General features: G+C 39.6%; 2 long non-coding RNA genes across 4 annotated transcripts; both read right to left on the reverse strand.

Annotated features, from left to right (window-relative positions):
* Nucleotides 1-1,272: 1,272 nt before the first annotated feature.
* On the reverse strand, nucleotides 1,273-8,122 carry LOC124059857. 3 transcript variants are annotated; one of them, XR_006843455.1, is made up of 3 exons: nucleotides 7,624-8,122; nucleotides 4,110-4,314; nucleotides 1,273-2,980 (listed from the first exon to the last, which is right to left on the reverse strand). It is a non-coding gene; the product is annotated as an uncharacterized LOC124059857 (long non-coding RNA). The 3 variants fall into 3 exon arrangements; XR_006843456.1 differs by having other exon boundaries at nucleotides 1,273-3,028; XR_006843454.1 differs by having other exon boundaries at nucleotides 1,273-4,314.
* Nucleotides 8,123-9,938: 1,816 nt separating this feature from the next.
* LOC124059855 lies at nucleotides 9,939-16,908 on the reverse strand. The gene is made up of 2 exons (XR_006843453.1): nucleotides 16,430-16,908; nucleotides 9,939-12,985 (listed from the first exon to the last, which is right to left on the reverse strand). It is a non-coding gene; the product is annotated as an uncharacterized LOC124059855 (long non-coding RNA).
* Between the last annotated feature and the right edge of the window lie 3,113 nt (nucleotides 16,909-20,021).

Below are 20,021 nucleotides of genomic sequence, written 5' to 3' on the forward strand. Positions count from 1 at the left end.
TGAGGTTACCCGTATGCCAGAACACACTTGGGCAAGAACGATTCTGACTCAAGGTGCATGTTATATTATTTATGGAGCTCGTTTTCTTGTGATTATAATGTGTAATTTAAGTCTTGTTTTATCAAACCCTGAATACCAGAAAAGGCTCAAGTAAAAGCAACTAGAAAAGAAAATTGCGAACAGTTAAATTGCGACACACCTGACTGCGCATCAGTCATTGCTGCAGTCAGTCATTTGGGCCACGGTCGTCACATTAAGGGCACATATGCTGATTGTCGCTGCGTTTTTAAACCTTGATTTTATTCTCATCTGGTCCAATTTGCAGCGAAAATCACAAGTGAGTGGAAGTCCCGACTTTCTAAATATGAGTAATATGCAGAAAATTACGGGATCACTGGGAATTTAAACAGTTTGACGGTCCACAGTGTGTTAAACAATAATGTCTGGCCTGATTTGACATGAATGGCGTTTCAATCGGGACAGCTGGAGCTGCAACAAAATGTCAAATAGAAGAAGAAGTGTTTTTAAAGCTTGAAATCATTTTTCATGTTCCAAGTGCTACAACTGTTGAATTATTGCGGAGAGAACTTCAGTATTTGTTGACATGTAATGTTGACATGAGTCAGAAAAGATATGCATTTGAATTTTTGAGTGACAAAGCCGTTCAAAATAAAATGGCAGAATATTTTTAGCTTTCATTCCGGAGTTTTCTCCTGGACAGCAATGTTTCATCATTGCTCATTAAGCCTTTTTTTCTTGAGTTTTTCTTTAGGTTTCGGCTCCCTTTGGCTTCCTTCTTATCCATGGATGGAAATCTTTGAATAACAACAGCAGAAGTTTAATCTGGAGTCTCTAACTGAAGTTTATCGTTTCAATTCAGCAGAACAGAAAGAGAAGTGGTGGTGCTTTGTGTCGCTGCCACAAGGTGGCGCAGAAGATCTGCTCATGTGGTTTCTCCACGTGTTTCCAAACTGAGATTGACTGTGTGCGACACAAAACAGCTCAGAACAGCTCAGCATCACAACCAGAGTTGCGTAAACACTCATGTTAGATATTATTATCATACTCGGCATGAAGACTGAGTATGAAAACACGTAATTTAATTATTGATATTACTTTTAATTAGTTATTGGTCGTTAGTTATAAAATCAGATAAAGTAATCCTTCAGAGGGAAATTCAGGTGTTTCAGCTGCCAGGAGTCAATTGCAGATAAACAGAAAGCTTAAAAGAGTGAAATTAAAAAATAAGACCAGTTCAAAATGTAAACTAGCCAGTAGCAAATCCTTTATTAAAACGACTAATGCAATATCCTCTCTGCAAAAAGACATACAGTATAGTGATTAGTACCAGCAATCTATCTGTAGTCCTACACAATGCAATAGACAGTATATTAATTCAGAATTAATCTTTAGGTTTTACTTATCACTTTTTAAACAATGCCTGGTCTGACATAATTTGCAAGTTATCGAGCTCAACATATGGAATAATGGCGAGCAGTGATCCTCATATATTAAAATATTGGTTCTTAAAATTGGATCATACGCCAGAAAAAGTAGTGACTTGCAATGGATGTAGGAATTTGTATCTGGTGAAGCTCCAGGACCACCTTCAGCAGGCTTACCAGGAGAGAGATGAAGCTCTTGCACAGGTGCAGAGGCTGGAGGACACAGTGCAGACTGCTACTGCTGCCAGGGTGTGATTCACTTATATTATTATATTATGTTTACATATTATATCTTGTGGCGTTATAGTTTTGTCCATCATTCTTCTTGTTAATGTTGACATTTTACTCCCCATTTTCACGTACAAGTGTACCTTCAGATGATTTAACACATTTCATAAACTGCTGAAGGTCTGTCTTTCAGAGGTCTCTTTCTGGCCTCTACTGTGTTCTGGGTCAGAATGCTGAAAATGTACTCAGACCCACCTGCTGGATAGCTTAGCTTATCATAAAGACATTAAACAGGGGGATCTATTAGCCAGGAGCAGTGACTTCCTGGAGTCTCCTCTAGTTGCCTTCACCTTGACAAGGAGTACTGCAGCACATAATCCTCTAGAAAACCACAACCTTAACAATTAGATATTTGTATGGATTAAAAAAAAACTAATATGTGAGTTTTAATGTATAATGTGAGGTTTTTTTTATAATGTGAGCTAATTTTAGAACTATTCCTTTAATCAGTGATAGATGATGGTGCTGGGGACAGCATTTGATTTTGTAAATATATTCACAAAATATATTGTGTTTTCAATACAAGGGGACTGTAAAAATGAGAAAAAACAAAAAAAATCTGGGGATTTAATGTCTGTTATTTTGGAATACAGATGAAAACACTAATGCACAACAAGTGTGAAAAAGTGCAAGGGGATGTAAAATCTGTGTGAAGATCTTTTTAAATATACGGGTTTATTTTTTAAAAAACAATCTGGGTATTTCAAATTGATTAAAAAAAACCCAAAACAATTATTATTATGTCATGGGTTGTGATTATTCCCTTTTTGTCTTCCACTCTAGATAAATGTGGCTTTGGCTGCCGAGGAGCTAAAGGTTTTCAAATCAGAGATGTGCCACAAACTGCTGGAGGTGAGTGAATAATTATTTTCATTTAGACTTTTTTATTAGCCATTTTATCCCCATTTGCCCACAGGCATGCAGACATGCATTTAATAAGCCAGGACCAACTGAAATTGAACCATCTCAACAAAGCTTTCTTGGGATCAGATGAAAGAACAGATGAGGCAGGAGTCTGCCCTCTCTGTTGAAGCCATGAAATCTTACAGCGAACTCCTCCAGCGGGCCGAGGAGATGGAGAGAGTGATGGAGGTGGAGAGGAAACAGGTACATTGTAAGACAGGTGGTGGATGATGATCATGTGTAAACAGCAGCTGACTTGTTGTCTGACTCTGGCCTCCCAGGCTTTGTTGCTGCAGTCGGATTGCCGGGCCTTGCGTGTGGAGGTCCAGACAGGCCGCCAGCAACTGGAGGAAGAGAGAGACAGAGGCGGACAGCTGGAGGGTCACTGTCAGCTGTTCAAAGAACAGACAGGTTAGTGGATCAAGGGATACAAAACCAGTCAGCCATGGCTGTGCTATGACCCTGCTGTTGCTGGGTTTTTAAAAACAAAGTACAAGTAACAGTATATCTGACTAGTTGCCAGCCAAGTCCAGAAATGATTCTGAATTCTTTTGGTCACTTGCAATGCGGTGTAGTCAGAGTCTCTCTCATCAGCCTGATAGTTGTTCTGAGCTCATATTATGTATCCTGAATCACACAGTGACCACAACTAGAAAATAGTGAAAGATGTCTACCACGGTTTCTCAGCGCCATGGTGACATCTTCCAAGTTGCTTACTATGTCTGACCAAAAGTCTAAGTCTCAGTGATTTTACTCAGCTTTACAAATGTTGGTAGGCTAATTTATATTTTAAACTCTGAACAGAGCCAGGTTTGCTGTTTCCCTGTGATCCCCAGCTGCAGTTATGTTTGATTGACAGACACACAGACTGTGACAGAGTGCTGTCAGCTTTCCCCAAAAGCCTGCCTTGCAAATTGCAGTGTAAAGGCTGAGATTTCTTTTCATACATTCATACACTGTGTGTAGGGAAATTCTGAGGTGAGAAGCTGCACAATGAATACAAAAAGTAGAAAAAAAATTTTTTAATTAGATTTAAATAAAATTTAGATCTAAATTTAATTTAAAAAGACAAAATAAAACAGTGAAACAATGAGTGACATGACATTAGGACAGTGTACTGTAGTTTTCAATGTGATCTTAATGATAATGTTTGTCAGCTACTTCACAAATACACATTTATGTTTTTTACTTTTATTTCCCAGTGCTGCATGTGATGTTTGTATGTTAAACTGCATCTTTCTGTTTGATTTTTACAGCGATGAAGGACTCCCTTGTGTCTGAGTTGAAAACTGAACTGAAAGTAAGTAGAGAGAGTGGAGACAGATCAGTGAATGAAATTGTCTACATTAAATTCTCTTATGTATGTGCATCTGTTAATGTTATGTTGTTTTTCTGTCTGTGAATATCGCACGTGTGTTTTGTATTCAGGGTGTTCGTGCGACCCTTCAGAGGCAGCAGACAGAAAACAATAACCTGCTGAGGGAGGGCAAAGAGCTGAGAGCTGCTGCCGACAGAGACCAGGTCAGGAGCCTTACAGGGATCTTTCTCTCCTCGTCAGGTCTTGGACAGACTGTGGGAAACTGTTTCATGTCTCTTCAGAAGCCCAGAACAGACAAACCAAACACTGACTCCAGAGAGGGCCTTTCAGTCATCCAAATTGCACATTCCTTGTGTCACTCTGCAAAAAGACAAAACCGTAAAGGCCTTGTTAAGTGTCAGTGTTTGGTTTGTCCATTGTGGGCTACTGTAGAAACACGGCAGACTCCATGGAAGAGGACTTTCTCCCGGTGTAGATATGAAAGGCTCATTCTAAGTAAAAAAAAAATACACAACAGTTTTGTAGTTTCAGGTGATTATAAACTAATGGAAATCCAATAATGAGTGTTATATTCCATATATTCCATATGATTATAAATAGACTCTGAATCAGCAGCTGCAGAGTCAGTGTTCCCAGCTCAGTTTTGCTCTGCATTCACTCACACTGGAAAATGAAAAGCAGCCCCCCCAAACACACACACAAACAAAAACATGACCAAAAAGCATAATTCTCTCTTGTCTCGGTGTCTTTCAGGCCGAGCAGACTGACGTGATCAGGCAACTTCAAGAACAAAACCTGCTGTTGGAAGCAGCCAGATGCAGCATTCAGAGTGAGCTGCAGGGGGCGCTAACACATAAAGTTAGCCTGCAGCTACTTTTAATTTTAACACTCACATGAGCATCTGAGATAAATAAAACATATTTATCTGTGACAAGACTGGACAGTGAACTGATATAAATATGAACATGATTATAGCAGTTGTTGTTATTAATCAGGATATGTGGAAGGAATGCAAAACTGCACAGCCTCCCTGGAGTCAGCATGGTTAGTACTGAGTTCCAAGTTATCTTTTTCGGGTTTGAACAGCAGATGGGGCTGCATGTTGACTTTTGGTTTGTCCAGTGTCAAGAATGTGTCCATTTATTAAACAAAACTACTTTGCTTGTTATTTTGAAAGTCTGAACTCTTTGGCAGTCAAAGAAACATTTACATCTGGAACTTTTTAAACTTTTTTTTAGTTCACATTTTTGATATTTATTATATTTTAAGTATTGGATTATAGTATATAAGTATTGGACTGCAGTTGTTGTTTTCTGATCTTTTTCTAATTTTTTGACACAAGTAAAAGGTAAAGGATGCATATCTGCAATTCTTCAAATTTGACATCATTCGTCTTTTAAACGAGCCTCTCCCAACCAGACGGAACAACAGCAAAGACTGTGATCAGCTGTCATGAGGGAGACATCTGTCTCCTGTCTCTTTCATTTTTTTTCACTTGAGTCCCTACTTTCACTGTTCTCAATCGCTGATATGAGTCTGATATTCTGTGGAGACATTTGGTGTCATTCAATGGTCTCAGTGTTGAGATGCTAGTGATGTGTTTTGGACGTGAAATAGTCTACCGGTAATTAAAAAAAAAACATACTGAGAAAAGTGTGTTTTTGGGAGGACCTTAGAGAAAAATGTGTCTCTATCCAGAGAGCAGCTCAAAGGCGAACATGCATAGCTTCTGCGGAGCTCTGCCTCTACACGAGACACCCAGAAGGACCTACTGGAGCGAACCATTGGCAGGCTACAGGGGAAACTGGCCAGGGCCAAAAAACAGGAGGCAGCAATGAGCAAGGACCTGGAGTGTTCAAAAAATCAGGTATATTCAACAAATGGAATACTACTCTTTGCATGATCGATACTGTTGTACCAAGAAGTAAAACAGTCCTTCCTGTCCTTTGTTTTCTTGGCTACCAGTTGCGTCTTGTTGTCACCAAATTGGAGGATGAAAAAAGATGTCTGGAGACCCAACTTAGTGAGGCCAAGGTAGGACTGGTTAGACTATGTCCCACCACATATGATACCTATTATACCCTATATGTTCACCTGCTGCTCATAGCACTGATATCCGTCCATTTTGGTGGACTGTGATCTTGTGATTGGCAGCTGCAAGTGGGACCTCTGAGCTCAGCTGTACAGAGCCAGCAGGATGAGAACAGGAAGCTCATGGGAAAAGTGGCTGCTTTAGAGACGGAACAGGTGAGAGACAGGTTTCCGTTACAGTATTATAATCAGATTTAATCTAACACTGTGGATCTACTGAAACCAGGGAGTTGTTCATGTTCTCTTTTTTTGTTATCTTGTTTTGTTTTCTATTTTGTTGTTTTCTTATTTTTGATATCAGTAAATTTACTCCTATTTGTCATGATTCATGTCAAGAAATTCCTATATCCACTTTTTCCTATGAAGTATTTGCTTGAGAACGTGGCAGTAATGAAGAAGATAACTTCCTCTAAGACAAATCAGCACTTGGGGCAGAAATGACTGCATTGCCTGAGCCAAAGAACAACTTTCATCAGAAAAACAATTCATCCAGAACTGAACATTGACTCGTTATCTAATTGCCCCCACGCTTTGAGAAAGTTGGTTAAGACTTTTAGTCCACAAAATACTTCCGGAGCTTCAGAACAAAACAGCATTACAACATTTTCCTAAACAACTGAAAAAGCCGGAAATTTGTTTTAATATGTAAAAAAACACCCGGACACATATAATCATAAATGCTCAGATAATCATATAAATTGATTAGTTTCATTTGCAATGTGTGCATTGTTGGCTACTGTGAAATACATTTCATTCATTCAGTCAAATGGGATTCAACCCCCATACAAACCAATAACTTTCATACATACATTCCTCATGGTTACTGGCTGAGAAATCTTTTGATATATTGTTTGAACTGAAGTGAATGACAATGTCAACAATAAAATGTTTTCTCAAGTATTAATTGTACCATGCAGTGAATCCTCTGGTTTACAATATACTATAAAGCCCCAATAAAACTGAACAGATCAGAGGATCATGAGGCGCGCCATGACCTTTGTCAGTCCTTATTGCGACTGGGTGGGACACATTGTTTTGCTGAGTGTCCTGTCTACACTGTTTTTAAAGGTGCTCCGTAAATAAAGGCACTACTTCCTACTTATGATGACACCGGTTAGTTTGGGGAAAACGTTCAGCGTGCTGAATCAAGTTGTAAAACAGGTCCGATTGTCCTTGTAAATAAGACACATCACAGATAAAAAAAAACATCTCAATTAAAAGGAATGTATCAACATTATGTTTCCATCTGTCCACTGTCCTGGATGATTAGCCCTTATTATGTTATGCACATGGCATTGGAATCGGATATTCACCGGCACAATGTTAGGATCTTTGATTTCTTACAATGTTAATTACATAATGGACTAACAAGACTTTACCCCACTTTGCTGCAGCTTGTAACGTGTTTGTCAGCCATCTAAATTAGGAAAATTCGGCCGATTTGTAAAATGTCCATATCGGTTTACATGTTACAGTATTTTCTCTTTCCATTGAGCCGAGCGACCCTAAACAATCAGACTTTTAAAATGTAATTTGGTGTGTCACGTCTCAAAAAAATCACATGAAGTTAGCTCTCACCACTGTCCGCATGTGCGCGTTGCTTCCTTCTTATCCATGGATGGAAATCTTTGGATAACAACAGCAGAAGTTTAATCTGGAGTTTCTAACTTTAGTTTATCGTTTCAATTCAGCACAACAGAAAGTGAAACTGGTTCGGGCACCTGCATGGTGGTGCTTTGTGTCGCTGCCACAAGGTGGCGCAAAAGATCTGCTCATATGGTTTCTCCACGCGTTTCCAAACTAAGATGCAACCCTCATGCAGTTGCACACAGCTGAAGATCTTTGGCCGAGCCTGACGGGCCTTTGGAAAAAATTGGTTCATTTGGATTCGGACGGGTTCGGACCGAAGAACGAAGTCGTTCTGAAGCCATAAGGCTTTACACACTTCATTTCACATCTGCACTCATAGTCTCCAAAACATGTGAGCAGACTTTGATGTGTAAAACTCTTTCTATAAGAGGTGGATTAAAATGTGTGTCAAAACCTGTGGCCTTCTTTTCTCAGTGAGCTGAACCAAAGAAGAAGATGTAATTTTTTTCCCCCCACAAAATAACAAAAATAGCTCATGACTTCAGGCTGGTCTTCTGGGTTGGAGATCTCAGCTTTCGAGCTGATGACCACGGCATGCACTTTGTCCGCCCCTGCACCAACAGCAATGTTTCATCACTGCTCATTAAGCCTTTTTTTCTTGAGCTTTTCTCAAGTTTTTGAAATGTTGCTTTTGCCACATGATATTGAGACACGAGGTGGGGGAAAAATAGGGTCACACGCGTGACACCATCAGCGGCCCTGCCGCCCTCCCAACCGCCCAATCCCGTGTCCTGGTCTGGACCAGGCCACTAGCCTCTTGCAAGATTCACCCAGCTGACGAGCAGACTGGTGAGAATCTCAGCCGGCTACCTCAAGCACCATTACTCGAGGTGGATCCGCATATGAACTGGCAGCTGCGCTATTTATACCCTTTCCAGAGACCACGAATGACGTCACTTCGACAAAAACGAGAGTTTTAGAGAAGGGGGCGACGAGGTTTTAGATAAACTGGGCGACGTCACTGTAACCATGGTGATGAGGTTACCCGTATGCCAGAACACACTTGGGCAAGAACGATTCTGACTCAAGGTGCATGTTATATTATTTATGGAGCTCGTTTTCTTGTGATTATAATGTGTAATTTAAGTCTTGTTTTATCAAACCCTGAATACCAGAAAAGGCTCAAGTAAAAGCAACTAGAAAAGAAAATTGCGAACAGTTAAATTGCGACACACCTGACTGCGCATCAGTCATTGCTGCAGTCAGTCATTTGGGCCACGGTCGTCACATTAAGGGCACATATGCTGATTGTCGCTGCGTTTTTAAACCTTGATTTTATTCTCATCTGGTCCAATTTGCAGCGAAAATCACAAGTGAGTGGAAGTCCCGACTTTCTAAATATGAGTAATATGCAGAACATCACGGGATCACTGGGAATTTAAACAGTTTGACGGTCCACAGTGTGTTAAACAATAATGTCTGGCCTGATTTGACATGGATGGCGTTTCAATCGGGACAGCTGGAGCTGCAACAAAATGTCAAATAGAAGAAGAAGTGTTTTTAAAGCTTGAAATCATTTTTCATGTTCCAAGTGCTACAACTGTTGAATTATTGCGGAGAGAACTTCAGTATTTGTTGACATGTAATGTTGACATGAGTCAGAAAAGATATGCATTTGAATTTTTGAGTGACAAAGCCGTTCAAAATAAAATGGCAGAATATTTTTAGCTTTCATTCCGGAGTTTTCTCCTGGACAGCAATGTTTCATCATTGCTCATTAAGCCTTTTTTTCTTGAGTTTTTCTTTAGGTTTCGGCTCCCTTTGGCTTCCTTCTTATCCATGGATGGAAATCTTTGAATAACAACAGCAGAAGTTTAATCTGGAGTCTCTAACTGAAGTTTATCGTTTCAATTCAGCAGAACAGAAAGAGAAGTGGTGGTGCTTTGTGTCGCTGCCACAAGGTGGCGCAGAAGATCTGCTCATGTGGTTTCTCCACGTGTTTCCAAGCTGAGATTGACTGTGTGCGACACAAAACAGCTCAGAACAGCTCAGCATCACAACCAGAGTTGCGTAAACACTCATGTTAGATATTATTATCATACTCGGCATGAAGACTGAGTATGAAAACACGTAATTTAATTATTGATATTACTTTTAATTAGTTATTGGTCGTTAGTTATAAAATCAGATAAAGTAATCCTTCAGAGGGAAATTCAGGTGTTTCAGCTGCCAGGAGTCAATTGCAGATAAACAGAAAGCTTAAAAGAGTGAAATTAAAAATAAGACCAGTTCAAAATGTAAACTAGCCAGTAGCAAATCCTTTATTAAGACGACTAATGCAATATCCTCTCTGCAAAAAGACATACAGTATAGTGATTAGTACCAGCAATCTATCTGTAGTCCTACACAATGCAATAAACAGTATATTAATTCAGAATTAATCTTTAGGTTTTACTTATCACTTTTTAAACAATGCCTGGTCTGACATAATTTGCAAGTTATCGAGCTCAACATATGGAATAATGGCGAGCAGTGATCCTCATATATTAAAATATTGGTTCTTAAAATTGGATCATACGCCAGAAAAAGTAGTGACTTGCAATGGATGTAGGAATTTGTATCTGGTGAAGCTCCAGGACCACCTTCAGCAGGCTTACCAGGAGAGAGATGAAGCTCTTGCACAGGTGCAGAGGCTGGAGGACACAGTGCAGACTGCTACTGCTGCCAGGGTGTGATTCACTTATATTATTATATTATGTTTACATATTATATCTTGTGGCGTTATAGTTTTGTCCATCATTCTTCTTGTTAATGTTGACATTTTACTCCCCATTTTCACGTACAAGTGTACCTTCAGATGATTTAACACATTTCATAAACTGCTGAAGGTCTGTCTTTCAGAGGTCTCTTTCTGGCCTCTACTGTGTTCTGGGTCAGAATGCTGAAAATGTACTCAGACCCACCTGCTGGATAGCTTAGCTTATCATAAAGACATTAAACAGGGGGATCTATTAGCCAGGAGCAGTGACTTCCTGGAGTCTCCTCTAGTTGCCTTCACCTTGACAAGGAGTACTGCAGCACATAATCCTCTAGAAAACCACAACCTTAACAATTAGATATTTGTATGGATTAAAAAAAAACTAATATGTGAGTTTTAATGTATAATGTGAGGTTTTTTTTTATAATGTGAGCTAATTTTAGAACTATTCCTTTAATCAGTGATAGATGATGGTGCTGGGGACAGCATTTGATTTTGTAAATATATTCACAAAATATATTGTGTTTTCAATACAAGGGGACTGTAAAAATGAGAAAAAACAAAAAAAATCTGGGGATTTAATGTCTGTTATTTTGGAATACAGATGAAAACACTAATGCACAACAAGTGTGAAAAAGTGCAAGGGGATGTAAAATCTGTGTGAAGATCTTTTTAAATATACAGGTTTATTTTTTAAAAAACAATCTGGGTATTTCAAATTGATTAAAAAAAACCCAAAAAAATTATTATTATGTCATGGGTTGTGATTATTCCCTTTTTGTCTTCCACTCTAGATAAATGTGGCTTTGGCTGCCGAGGAGCTAAAGGTTTTCAAATCAGAGATGTGCCGCAAACTGCTGGAGGTGAGTGAATAATTATTTTCATTTAGACTTTTTTATTAGCCATTTTATCCCCATTTGCCCACAGGCATGCAGACATGCATTTAATAAGCCAGGACCAACTGAAATTGAACCATCTCAACAAAGCTTTCTTGGGATCAGATGAAAGAACAGATGAGGCAGGAGTCTGCCCTCTCTGTTGAAGCCATGAAATCTTACAGCGAACTCCTCCAGCGGGCCGAGGAGATGGAGAGAGTGATGGAGGTGGAGAGGAAACAGGTACATTGTAAGACAGGTGGTGGATGATGATCATGTGTAAACAGCAGCTGACTTGTTGTCTGACTCTGGCCTCCCAGGCTTTGTTGCTGCAGTCGGATTGCTGGGCCTTGCGTGTGGAGGTCCAGACAGGCCGCCAGCAACTGGAGGAAGAGAGAGACAGAGGCGGACAGCTGGAGGGTCACTGTCAGCTGTTCAAAGAACAGACAGGTTAGTGGATCAAGGGATACAAAACCAGTCAGCCATGGCTGTGCTATGACCCTGCTGTTGCTGGGTTTTTAAAAACAAAGTACAAGTAACAGTATATCTGACTAGTTGCCAGCCAAGTCCAGAAATGATTCTGAATTCTTTTGGTCACTTGCAATGCGGTGTAGTCAGAGTCTCTCTCATCAGCCTGATAGTTGTTCTGAGCTCATATTATGTATCCTGAATCACACAGTGACCACAACTAGAAAATAGTGAAAGATGTCTACCACGGTTTCTCAGCGCCATGGTGACATCTTCCAAGTTGCTTACTATGTCTGACCAAAAGTCTAAGTCTCAGTGATTTTACTCAGCTTTACAAATGTTGGTAGGCTAATTTATATTTTAAACTCTGAACAGAGCCAGGTTTGCTGTTTCCCTGTGATCCCCAGCTGCAGTTATGTTTGATTGACAGACACACAGACTGTGACAGAGTGCTGTCAGCTTTCCCCAAAAGCCTGCCTTGCAAATTGCAGTGTAAAGGCTGAGATTTCTTTTCATACATTCATACACTGTGTGTAGGGAAATTCTGAGGTGAGAAGCTGCACAATGAATACAAAAAGTAGAAAAAATTTTTTTTAATTAGATTTAAATAAAATTTAGATCTAAATTTAATTTAAAAAGACAAAATAAAACAGTGAAACAATGAGTGACATGACATTAGGGCAGTGTACTGTAGTTTTCAATGTGATCTTAATGATAATGTTTGTCAGCTACTTCACAAATACACATTTATGTTTTTTACTTTTATTTCCCAGTGCTGCATGTGATGTTTGTATGTTAAACTGCATCTTTCTGTTTGATTTTTACAGCGATGAAGGACTCCCTTGTGTCTGAGTTGAAAACTGAACTGAAAGTAAGTAGAGAGAGTGGAGACAGATCAGTGAATGAAATTGTCTACATTAAATTCTCTTATGTATGTGCATCTGTTAATGTTATGTTGTTTTTCTGTCTGTGAATATTGCACGTGTGTTTTGTATTCAGGGTGTTCGTGCGACCCTTCAGAGGCAGCAGACAGAAAACAATAACCTGCTGAGGGAGGGCAAAGAGCTGAGAGCTGCTGCCGACAGAGACCAGGTCAGGAGCCTTACAGGGATCTTTCTCTCCTCGTCAGGTCTTGGACAGACAGTGGGAAACTGTTTCATGTCTCTTCAGAAGCCCAGAACAGACAAACCAAACACTGACTCCAGAGAGGGCCTTTCAGTCATCCAAATTGCACATTCCTTGTGTCACTCTGCAAAAAGACAAAACCGTAAAGGCCTTGTTAAGTGTCAGTGTTTGGTTTGTCCATTGTGGGCTACTGTAGAAACACGGCAGACTCCATGGAAGAGGACTTTCTCCCCCTGTAGATATGAAAGGCTTGTTCTAAGTAAAAAAAAAATACACAACAGTTTTGTAGTTTCAGGTGATTATAAACTAATGGAAATCCAATAATGAGTGTTATATTCCATATATTCCATATGATTATAAATAGACTCTGAATCAGCAGCTGCAGAGTCAGTGTTCCCAGCTCAGTTTTGCTCTGCATTCACTCACACTGGAAAATGAAAAGCAGCCCCCCCAAACACACACACAAACAAAAACATGACCAAAAAGCATAATTCTCTCTTGTCTCGGTGTCTTTCAGGCCGAGCAGACTGACGTGATCAGGCAACTTCAAGAACAAAACCTGCTGTTGGAAGCAGCCAGATGCAGCATTCAGAGTGAGCTGCAGGGGGCGCTAACACATAAAGTTAGCCTGCAGCTGGAGCTGTGAGTCTCTTAGGTTTGACACTCCAACCTCACACTTTTAACTGATGACATCTGCCTGTAAATACTCAATGGCCATGATTGTTACTGACTCAGTGACATACTGTTCGTAAGTGAACAAAATACAACTTTTAATTTTAACACTCACATGAGCATCTGAGATAAATAAAACATATTTATCTGTGACAAGACTGGACAGTGAACTGATATAAATATGAACATGATTATAGCAGTTGTTGTTATTAATCAGGATATGTGGAAGGAATGCAAAACTGCACAGCCTCCCTGGAGTCAGCATGGTTAGTATTGAGTTCCAAGTTATCTTTTTCGGGTTTGAACAGCAGATGGGGCTGCATGTTGACTTTTGGTTTGTCCAGTGTCAAGAATGTGTCCATTTATTAAACAAAACTACTTTGCTTGTTATTTTGAAAGTCTGAACTCTTTGGCAGTCAAAGAAACATTTACATCTGGAACTTTTTAAACTTTTTTTGTAGTTCACATTTTTGATATTTATTATATTTTAAGTATTGGATTATAGTATATAAGTATTGGACTGCAGTTGTTGTTTTCTGATCTTTTTCTAATTTTTTGACACAAGTAAAAGGTAAAGGATGCATATCTGCAATTCTTCAAATTTGACATCATTCGTCTTTTAAACGAGCCTCTCCCAACCAGACGGAACAACAGCAAAGACTGTGATCAGCTGTCATGAGGGAGACATCTGTCTCCTGTCTCTTTCATTTTTTTTCACTTGAGTCCCTACTTTCACTGTTATCAATCGCTGATATGAGTCTGATATTCTGTGGAGACATTTGGTGTCATTCAATGGTCTCAGTGTTGAGATGCTAGTGATGTGTTTTGGACACGAAATAGTCTAATTAAAAAAAAAACATACTGAGAAAAGTGTGTTTTTGGGAGGACCTTAGAGAAAAATGTGTCTCTATCCAGAGAGCAGCTCAAAGGCGAACATGCGCAGCTTCTGCGGAGCTCCTCCTCTACACGAGACACAGTGGTCACCCAGAAGGACCTACTGGAGCGAACCATTGGCAGGCTACAGGGGAAACTGGCCAGGGCCAAAAAACAGGAGGCAGCAATGAGCAAGGACCTGGAGTGTTCAAAAAATCAGGTATATTCAACAAATGGAATACTACTCTTTGCATGATCGATACTGTTGTACCAAGAAGTAAAACAGTCCTTCCTGTCCTTTGTTTTCTTGGCTACCAGTTGCGTCTTGTTGTCACCAAATTGGAGGATGAAAAAAGATGTCTGGAGACCCAACTTAGTGAGGCCAAGGTAGGACTGGTTAGACTATGTCCCACCACATATAATACCTATTATACCCTATATGTTCACCTGCTGCTCATAGCACTGATATCCGTCCATTTTGGTGGACTGTGATCTTGTGATTGGCAGCTGCAAGTGGGATCTCTGAGCTCAGCTGTACAGAGCCAGCAGGATGAGAACAGGAAGCTCATGGGAAAAGTGGCTGCTTTAGAGACGGAACAGGTGAGAGACAGGTTTCCGTTACAGTATTATAATCAGATTTAATCTAACACTGTGGATCTACTGAAACCAGGGAGTTGTTCATGTTCTCTTTTTTTGTTATCTTGTTTTGTTTTCTATTTTGTTGTTTTCTTATTTTTGATATCAGTAAATTTACTCCTATTTGTCATGATTCATGTCAAGAAATTCCTATATCCACTTTTTCCTATGAAGTATTTGCTTGAGAACGTGGCAGTAATGAAGAAGATAACTTCCTCTAAGACAAATCAGCACTTGGGGCAGAAATGACTGCATTGCCTGAGCCAAAGAACAACTTTCATCAGAAAAACAATTCATCCAGAACTGAACATTGACTCGTTATCTAATTGCCCCCACGCTTTGAGAAAGTTGGTTAAGACTTTTAGTCCACAAAATACTTCCGGAGCTTCAGAACAAAACAGCATTACAACATTTTCCTAAACAACTGAAAAAGCCGGAAATTTGTTTTAATATGTAAAAAAACACCCGGACACATATAATCATAAATGCTCAGATAATCATATAAATTGATTAGTTTCATTTGCAATGTGTGCATTGTTGGCTACTGTGAAATACATTTCATTCATTCAGTCAAATGGGATTCAACCCCCATACAAACCAATAACTTTCATACATACATTCCTCATGGTTACTGGCTGAGAAATCTTTTGATATATTGTTTGAACTGAAGTGAATGACAATGTCAACAATAAAATGTTTTCTCAAGTATTAATTGTACCATGCAGTGAATCCTCTGGTTTACAATATACTATAAAGCCCCAATAAAACTGAACAGATCAGAGGATCATGAGGCGCGCCATGACCTTTGTCAGTCCTTATTGCGACTGGGTGGGACACATTGTTTTGCTGAGTGTCCTGTCTACACTGTTTTTAAAGGTGCTCCGTAAATAAAGGCACTACTTCCTACTTATGATGACACCGGTTAGTTTGGGGAAAACGTTCAGCGTGCTGAATCAAGTTGTAAAACAGGTCCGATTGTCCTTGTAAATAAGACACATCACAGATAAAAAAAAACATCTCAATTAAAAGGAATGTATCAACATTATGTTTCCATCTGTCCACTGTCCTGGATGATTAGCCCTTATTATGTTATGCACATGGCATTGGAATCGGATATTCACCGGCACAATGTTAGGATCTTTGATTTCTTACAATGTTAATTACATAATGGACTAACAAGACTTTACCCCACTTTGCTGCAGCTTGTAACGTGTTTGTCAGCCATCTAAATTAGGCAAATTTCGGCCGATTTGTAAAATGTCCATATCGGTTTACATGTTACAGTATTTTCTCTTTCCATTGAGTCGAGCGACCCTAAACAATCAGACTTTTAAAATGTAATTTGGTGTGTCACGTCTCAAAAAAATCACATGAAGTTAGCTCTCACCACTGTCCGCATGTGCGCGTTGCTTCCTTCTTATCCATGGATGGAAATCTTTGGATAACAACAGCAGAAGTTTAATCTGGAGTTTCTAACTTTAGTTTATCGTTTCAATTCAGCACAACAGAAAGTGAAACTGGTTCGGGCACCTGCATGGTGGTGCTTTGTGTCGCTGCCACAAGGTGGCGCAAAAGATCTGCTCATATGGTTTCTCCACGCGTTTCCAAACTAAGATGCAACCCTCATGCAGTTGCACACAGCTGAAGATCTTTGGCCGAGCCTGACGGGCCTTTGGAAAAAATTGGTTCATTTGGATTCGGACGGGTTCGGACCGAAGAACGAAGTCGTTCTGAAGCCATAAGGCTTTACACACTTCATTTCACATCTGCACTCATAGTCTCCAAAACATGTGAGCAGACTTTGATGTGTAAAACTCTTTCTATAAGAGGTGGATTAAAATGTGTGTCAAAACCTGTGGCCTTCTTTTCTCAGTAGGCTGAACCAAAGAAGAAGATGTAATTTTTTTCCCCCCACAAAATAACAAAAATAGCTCATGACTTCAGGCTGGTCTTCTGGGTTGGAGATCTCAGCTTTCGAGCTGATGACCACGGCATGCACTTTGTCCGCCCCTGCACCAACAGCAATGTTTCATCACTGCTCATTAAGCCTTTTTTTCTTGAGCTTTTCTCAAGTTTTTGAAATGTTGCTTTTGCCACATGATATTGAGACACGAGGTGGGGGAAAAAATAGGGTCACACGCGTGACACCATCAGCGGCCCTGCCGCCCTCCCAACCGCCCAATCCCGTGTCCTGGTCTGGACCAGGCCACTAGCCTCTTGCAAGATTCACCCAGCTGACGAGCAGACTGGTGAGAATCTCAGCCGGCTACCTCAAGCACCATTACTCGAGGTGGATCCGCATATGAACTGGCAGCTGCGCTATTTATACCCTTTCCAGAGACCACGAATGACGTCACTTCGACAAAAACGAGAGTTTTAGAGAAGGGGGCGACGAGGTTTTAGATAAACTGGGCGACGTCACTGTAACCATGGTGATGAGGTTACCCGTATGCCAGAACACACTTGGGCAAGAACGATTCTGACTCAAGGTGCATGTTATATTATTTATGGAGCTCGTTTTCTTGTGATTATAATGTGTAATTTAAGTCTTGTTTTATCAAACCCTGAATACCAGAAAAGGCTCAAGTAAAAGCAACTAGAAAAGAAAATTGCGAACAGTTAAATTGCGACACACCTGACTGCGCATCAGTCATTGCTGCAGTCAGTCATTTGGGCCACGGTCGTCACATTAAGGGCACATATGCTGATTGTCGCTGCGTTTTTAAACCTTGATTTTATTCTCATCTGGTCCAATTTGCAGCGAAAATCACAAGTGAGTGGAAGTCCCGACTTTCTAAATATGAGTAATATGCAGAACATCACGGGATCACTGGGAATTTAAACAGTTTGACGGTCCACAGTGTGTTAAACAATAATGTCTGGCCTGATTTGACATGGATGGCGTTTCAATCGGGACAGCTGGAGCTGCAACAAAATGTCAAATAGAAGAAGAAGTGTTTTTAAAGCTTGAAATCATTTTTCATGTTCCAAGTGCTACAACTGTTGAATTATTGCGGAGAGAACTTCAGTATTTGTTGACATGTAATGTTGACATGAGTCAGAAAAGATATGCATTTGAATTTTTGAGTGACAAAGCCGTTCAAAATAAAATGGCAGAATATTTTTAGCTTTCATTCCGGAGTTTTCTCCTGGACAGCAATGTTTCATCATTGCTCATTAAGCCTTTTTTTCTTGAGTTTTTCTTTAGGTTTCGGCTCCCTTTGGCTTCCTTCTTATCCATGGATGGAAATCTTTGAATAACAACAGCAGAAGTTTAATCTGGAGTCTCTAACTGAAGTTTATCGTTTCAATTCAGCAGAACAGAAAGAGAAGTGGTGGTGCTTTGTGTCGCTGCCACAAGGTGGCGCAGAAGATCTGCTCATGTGGTTTCTCCACGTGTTTCCAAGCTGAGATTGACTGTGTGCGACACAAAACAGCTCAGAACAGCTCAGCATCACAACCAGAGTTGCGTAAACACTCATGTTAGATATTATTATCATACTCGGCATGAAGACTGAGTATGAAAACACGTAATTTAATTATTGATATTACTTTTAATTAGTTATTGGTCGTTAGTTATAAAATCAGATAAAGTAATCCTTCAGAGGGAAATTCAGGTGTTTCAGCTGCCAGGAGTCAATTGCAGATAAACAGAAAGCTTAAAAGAGTGAAATTAAAAAATAAGACCAGTTCAAAATGTAAACTAGCCAGTAGCAAATCCTTTATTAAACGACTAATGCAATATCCTCTCTGCAAAAAGACATACAGTATAGTGATTAGTACCAGCAATCTATCTGTAGTCCTACACAATGCAATAAACAGTATATTAATTCAGAATTAATCTTTAGGTTTTACTTATCACTTTTTAAACAATGCCTGGTCTGACATAATTTGCAAGTTATCGAGCTCAACATATGGAATAATGGCGAGCAGTGATCCTCATATATTAAAATATTGGTTCTTAAAATTGGATCATACGCCAGAAAAAGTAGTGACTTGCAATGGATGTAGGAATTTGTATCTGGTGAAGCTCCAGGACCACCTTCAGCAGGCTTACCAGGAGAGAGATGAAGCTCTTGCACAGGTGCAGAGGCTGGAGGACACAGTGCAGACTGCTACTGCTGCCAGGGTGTGATTCACTTATATTATTATATTATGTTTACATATTATATCTTGTGGCGTTATAGTTTTGTCCATCATTCTTCTTGTTAATGTTGACATTTTACTCCCCATTTTCACGTACAAGTGTACCTTCAGATGATTTAACACATTTCATAAACTGCTGAAGGTCTGTCTTTCAGAGGTCTCTTTCTGGCCTCTACTGTGTTCTGGGTCAGAATGCTGAAAATGTACTCAGACCCACCTGCTGGATAGCTTAGCTTATCATAAAGACATTAAACAGGGGGATCTATTAGCCAGGAGCAGTGACTTCCTGGAGTCTCCTCTAGTTGCCTTCACCTTGACAAGGAGTACTGCAGCACATAATCCTCTAGAAAACCACAACCTTAACAATTAGATATTTGTATGGATTAAAAAAAAACTAATATGTGAGTTTTAATGTATAATGTGAGGTTTTTTTTTATAATGTGAGCTAATTTTAGAACTATTCCTTTAATCAGTGATAGATGATGGTGCTGGGGACAGCATTTGATTTTGTAAATATATTCACAAAATATATTGTGTTTTCAATACAAGGGGACTGTAAAAATGAGAAAAAACAAAAAAAATCTGGGGATTTAATGTCTGTTATTTTGGAATACAGATGAAAACACTAATGCACAACAAGTGTGAAAAAGTGCAAGGGGATGTAAAATCTGTGTGAAGATCTTTTTAAATATACAGGTTTATTTTTAAAAAACAATCTGGGTATTTCAAATTGATTAAAAAAAACCCAAAAAAATTATTATTATGTCATGGGTTGTGATTATTCCCTTTTTGTCTTCCACTCTAGATAAATGTGGCTTTGGCTGCGAGGAGCT

This window comes from Scatophagus argus, chromosome 5 (assembly GCF_020382885.2).
Source record: "Scatophagus argus isolate fScaArg1 chromosome 5, fScaArg1.pri, whole genome shotgun sequence".
NCBI classification, from domain to species: Eukaryota; Metazoa; Chordata; class Actinopteri; family Scatophagidae; genus Scatophagus; species Scatophagus argus.